This window comes from Stegostoma tigrinum, chromosome 5 (genome assembly GCF_030684315.1).
Source record: "Stegostoma tigrinum isolate sSteTig4 chromosome 5, sSteTig4.hap1, whole genome shotgun sequence".
In the NCBI taxonomy this organism is placed as follows: Eukaryota; Metazoa; Chordata; class Chondrichthyes; order Orectolobiformes; family Stegostomatidae; genus Stegostoma; species Stegostoma tigrinum.
The window spans coordinates 7,192,529-7,198,960 of record NC_081358.1 but is presented as its reverse complement, the minus strand read 5'-3'; positions in this window follow the sequence as shown (position 1 = coordinate 7,198,960).

Sequence of the window (6,432 nt, the reverse complement as noted above, 5' to 3'; positions counted from 1 at the left end):
ATTGCAAAAGTAACTGCAGCTTACGTATCCCCGTGCAGCACCACTATGTCAGTGCCAGAAAGCATTTTACACGTTGTCATAATTGCTCATCCACTTACTCTTTCCATTCGCACTCTGCTGGATGTTCTACATTATCTCTGCAATGCAAAAGGGCAGCTGAGTTTTGGTGCAAAGCAATGTCAACAGGTGGTGATCATATGGAGTGCGATTTCATTGTGGGGTTACCATGGTAACATTATTTCATTTTTCACATCTAAGCAGTTATTACAGCTAACAGTGATGTATGGCAAGATCATATAGAAAAAAAGGAGATTCAAACATGCCCTTTAAATAGAACGATTGAACTCATCAACAATTAAATTGAAATTCTTCCTTTGTGGTTTTGTGCGAGCACGTTTTAATTAAAGTAGAGTTTTATATAAACTGGTTATATAACAAAGGAGACAAATATGAGTCAGTGTGCATGAAGGCAGCTGACTGCTAATACCTCTACTGTGCCCTCACAAAGTTTGTTTTTACCCTCAGAGTTTCTTCATGATAAGAAAGCACTCTCAGTATTATCCCAAAATTTTCGTTAACCATCAATTGCTTGGCCTGGATTGCTTTCTAGCGGATAGAACAAGAAGGCTGAGACCTAAAATGAATTTTAAATTCCACCGTGTCCCCCTCCTGAAGGCTCCACATTTGCAGTGCAGGATGGATTTAGAGCATCAGTACCACTTAGGATAGGTTCACAAATATTAAGAAAAAGGGAGATGTGGTTTTGGAGCTGGCTATCAATGAGCTAATTCACATGGATGATTGAAATATCAATGCCATTGTGCCTGTTAGCAGTGGAAGACTTTCCAAATCTTTAAGCAGATCCCTAGTGTAGTAAGAAAGTTAGGAGTAAGACTGCTAGACACTGATAGCTGATGGCTTTTATGGGCTATATTGCTGGAAGTGATGGAGACAAATCATGCAATTTTGTTCTGCTTCTGATACAATTCCTTCTGGGATACCACTAATTACACGTTGCCATTTGGAATACGACTGTCCCTGCTGGCTGGAAGTGAGGTTCACAACATTGCATTCAGAAGAAGCCCAGCTCCACTCAGTCAACCTGCCATTGGCCCTTTAACTGGCTTGAGGCAAGACTTTAGTTCCCATCTGAGAGGAAGTCCCACCTCCCAGCAACTTTATTTAAGGAAAGGCCACCATAGTTCTAAAATATTATAGGGCTGCGCACTCATTAGATACAACCGGTGGTGATAGTTTAACCTGAGGGTCACCATACCTCAGACAGGGGAAGTGATTGGGAAGGAGGATCCTTCATGGTAACCTCAGCCTGCACAGGAATGGAGCCCATGCTGTTGGTAGCATTCTGCATTGCAAACCAGCCAGCCAATTGAGTTGGTTGACTCCCAAGTAGTAGGTAAGCATTCCAAATGAGTTAATGATATGTTACATTGGCTGCAGCCATTCTACTGATATCACACACAGGCTTCTGGCAGAAACAAGCTTTGGGAGTGAGCAGATGTAACTGGACGAGCTCACTAAGCTCCTCACAATTATGCCTGACCAATTGTAATTGTATTTAATGCCATCATACAATAAACTGTCCTGTAATCCAAAAAAGTGACTCTTCTGTAGAAGCTGTTATCCACTAACCACTAGATGGTCCAAGACAAATGAAAGCCAAAGGCCGATTGGTAGCAGCGAACTTGATCAAATAACCCTTACCCAGTACTAGATGCCTGTAGAGGCAGTAAATGACACACAGTACCAGGATTGACCATCTAACAAAATATTGCATACTGCCACTGTAAGAAGACAAAATCAAAAGGTCCATAGAGAAAGGTTAAACATTCATTCAATCAAATTTAAACCAAAAGAACTGCAAATGCCAGAAATCAGAAACAGAAACAGAAATTGCTGGAAATGTTAGTGCGGAGGGAACAGAGTTAACATTTCAAGTCTAGCAATTCGTCATCAGAATCCAGCAGCCACCAGTCTGGAAAACTCAGGACGACTGCTCTGACTTCTCTCAGAATCCACTTTGGTTGCTTCACAGCAGCACCCTCTGCTGGATGCTCTTCCTCCTTTCGATTAGCAGGTCCTCAACAACCCCTTCTCAGTTATGGGGATTGTTCAGATTTCTCTCAGAATCCTCCTCAGCCATTTCTCACTGGTGCACTCTCGGCTGGCCTGTAAAACTTGATTTGGTACACTTTTAAATTTAAATTTTGATACGAATGCCACAATCACTGGAATGCCTGTCAGGAGCCCAGGTATCCTGCAAGTTTCGCTACCACACAAGAGAGTTGAAAGTGTTTGCGTAGTTTGCAGGCAGCTCATCTTACTGTTGAATTAGCATTCATATTTGAAACTCGTCTTCCTGAAGAAGGTCAAAGAAGGTCCCATTAATTCCAAGTAAACAAGTGACCCAAGTCATTTGTTGGTCCAGCAATAAACCAAGGTCAAACAATCCATACAATAACCAGTAGAAGATTTCATTGGGCATCCTAGAGTCAAGATCAAGCTCAAAGAGAGGAAAGAATATGTTAAGATAACCATTGATGGCATTGACAAAATATTTCAAAAGACTAGAACGAATAGTGACCAGCAAAAAAAACGTTCTACTAAATTTCACGAAAACAAAACTATGACCAGTCAATGCCAGTGAGATCATTCAGGGTGAGCAGTAACTTTCAGTAACCTGAGAGTCTGAAAAATGTTACCCAGACAAACAACCGCTGAGGGGACCTGAAGATATCCAGCTGACCAGCAACTCAAGACGAGATGCAAATGATTCCGTGGAAGTCAGACTAAGATCCATAGATTCAGGACATGGTCACTCAGAAGAAACTGCCTGGTATAACCATCCAGGATACTGCAAAACCATTGGTCACCTTTACCAGTGAGAAAAAAGAAGTGCCTGATCCAGAAATTCAGGTTACCACAGCGGGGTAAAAAGCATGAGATTCAACAAAACAGCTGTCTCCCATGGTGGACATTTATGAGTTGAAAGAGTATTTTGTATTTAGTAACAGCAATTGCGGAGATGAAGGGTTCTTCAGATAAGCTAAAGGACCAACAATAATGTTGACAAGGATCACCATCCTCCACACAGGATATTCAAGATTTTAAAGAAATTGAGCAGAAAGATGATCCACAGATCAAATCCAAGGTCTACAGTCCTCAAGCAAAAGGTTGAGTATTCTTTCGCGTCTGGAGGGAGAGCATTCTGAGAGAAATTGACATACATTGAAGACTTGTACTTTCATGAAAGGAGACTTGTTAGAATAGAATGGAATAGCTTCAAATAGAAATTTATTGGTATATGTATTTTTACACGAAAAATACAGTGAAAAGTTTAATAAGTCATCCCAAGAGGGAACAGAAGTCACACTTAATCATAAAAAAGTAAAATTAAGACAAAGATAACAAGGTGCAGAGCTGGATGAACACAGCAGGCCAAGTAGCATCAGAGGAGCTGGAAAGCTGACGTTTCGGGCCTAGACCGTTCTTCAGAAATGGGGGAGGGGAAGAGGGTTCTGAAATAAATAGAGAGGGGGGGAGGTGGATAGAAGATGGATAAAGGAGAAGATAGGTGAGAGAAGATAGACAGGTCAAAGAGGCAGGGATGGAACCAGTAAAGGTGAGTATAGGTGAGGAGTTAGGGAGGAGATGGGTCAGTCCAGGGAAGGTGGACAGGTCAAGGTACGAGATGCGGGTGGGGCTTGAGGTGGGAGGAGGGGATAGGTGAGAGGAAGAACAGGTTAGGGAGGCAGGGAGAGGCTGGTTTTGGGATGCAGTGGGGGGAGGGGAAATTTTGAAGCTTGGGGAATCCACATTGATGCCATTGTGCTGCATGATTCCCAAGCGGAATATGAGGTGCTGTTCCTGCAACCTTTAGGTGGCATCGTTGTGGCACTGCAGGAGCCCAGGATGAACATGTCGTCTGAGGAATGGGAAGGGGAGTTGAAATGGTTCACAACTGGGAGGTGTGGTTGTTTATTGCGAACCGAGCAGAGGCGTTCTGCAAAGCAATTCCCACGCCTCCACTTGGTTTCCCCAATGCAAAGGAGGTCACAGCATGTACAGCAGATGCAGTATACCACATTAGCAGATGTGCAGGTGAACATCTGCTTGATGTGGAAAGTCTTCTTAGGGCCATAGGATGGGGGTGATGGGGGAGGTGTGGGGGCAGGTGTAGCACTTCCTGCCATCTTTACCATGGGTGTCCAGTCCCTATACACCTGTATTCCGCATGCAGATGGCCTCAAGGCCCTCCGCTTCTTCCTGTCCTGCAGACCCGAGCAGCCCCCTCCACTGACACCCTCATCCGCCTAGCCGAACTCATCCTCACCCTCAACAACTTCTCTTTCGATTCCTCCCACTTCCTACAGACAAAGGGGGTGGCCATGGGTACCCACATGGACCCAAGCTATGCCTGTCTCTTTGTAGGTCACGTGGAACAATCCCTCTTCTGTACTTACACAGGCCCCAAACCCCACCTCTTTCTCCATTACATTGATGACTGTATCGGCGCCGCCTCGTGTTCCCACAAGGAGCTCAAACAATTCATCCACTTCACCAACACCTTCCACCCCAACCTCATGTTCACCTGGACCATCTCTGATACCTCTCTCTCCTTCCTGGACCTCTCTGTTCCATCTCTGGCAACCACCTGGAAACCGATATCCATTTCAAGCCCACCGACTCCCATTGCCACCTTGAATACACCTCCTCCCACCCACTTTCCTGCAAAAATGCCATCCCCTATTCCCAATTCCTTTGCCTCCGCCGCATCTGCTCCCAGGATAAGGCATTCACCCCTGAACATCTCAAATGTCCTCGATTTTCAAGGACCGCAAATTCCCCCACTCAGTGATTGAGAACGCCCTTGACCGTGTCTCCCGCATTTCCCACAACTCATCCCTCACATCCGACTCCCGCAATAACAACCAAAAGAGAATCCCCCTCATCCTCACATACCACCCCACCAACCTCCGGATCCAACGCATCATCCTCCGACACTTCTGTCATCTACAATCCGATCCCACCACCAAAGACATTTTTCCCTCCCCACCCTTGTCTGCTTTCTGGAGGGACCACTCTCTCCATGACTCCCTTGTTCGCTCCACACTGCCCTCCAACCCCACCACACCCGGCACCTTACCCTGCAACTGCAGGAAGTGCTACACTTGTCCCCACCCCGATCCCAGACCCCACATCAAGCAGATGTTCACCTGCACATCTGCCAAGGTGGTATACTGCATCCGCTGTACCCGTCGTGGCTTCCTCTACATTGGGGAAACCAAGCGGAAGCTTGGGGAACTGCTTTGCAGAACACTTACACTCGGTTCGCAATAAACAACTGCAACTCCCAGTCGCGAACCGTTGCAACTCCCCCTCCCATTCCTCTGATGACATGTCCATCCTGGGCTTCCTGCAGTGCCACAATGATGCCACCCAAAGGTTGCAGGAACAGCACCTCATATTCCACCTGGGAACCCTGCAGCTCAATAGTGGACTTCAGAAGCTTCAGAATGTCCCCTCACCCCCACGCATCCCAAAACCAGCCCAGCTTGTCCCTGCCTCCCTAACCTGCCCTTTCTCCCACCTATCCCCTCCTCCCACCTCAAGCCCCACCCCCATCTCCTACCTACTAACCTCATCCTCCCCCCTTCACCTGTTCATCCTCCCTGGACTGACCTATCCCCTCCTTAACTCCCCACCTACACTCACCTTTACTGGCTCCATCCCCGCCTCTTTGATTTGTCTGTCTCCTCTCCACCTACCTTCTTTTCTATCCATCTTCTGTCTGCCTCCACCTCACTCCCTATTTATTTCAGAGCCCCCCTCCCGCGCCCCCGCCCCCCCATTTCTGAAGACGGGTCTAGGCCTGAAACGTCAGCTTTCCTGCTCCTAAGATGCTGCTTGGCCTGCTGTGTTCATCCAGCTCCACACCTTGTTGTCTCAGATTCTGCAGCATTGGCAGTTCCTACTATCTCCAAAATTAAGACAAAGTTCATCACAGTTCAGTTTACGGCTCCTGGGCTCAGGGAAAGCTGATTTAGGAACATTGGGATACGCTGTAGTTGTAGCAAGGCCACTGAACACTAGGCTGGAAGCTTCTGCAAAAGAAGGTCAAAAATTGCACGACACCTGGTTATAGACCAGTCGGTTTATTAGAACTCACAGGCTTTCAAACCATTGCTCCTCCCTCAGGTGTAGTGAGAGGGAAGGTATAAAGACATTGAATTTATAAGTAAAAGATCAAAGGATCATTCCACTGATGCGAATATGTTTTGACACCCTCCTGTTAAATCTTTAATCAGTTAGAATGGAGATGCAGGTTTTGATTGATTAAAATGAAAATCGTGGAATTTATTTCAAGTCACTGCCCCGAAATAACTAAAGGTTTTATCAGTGTGTACAAGAGTT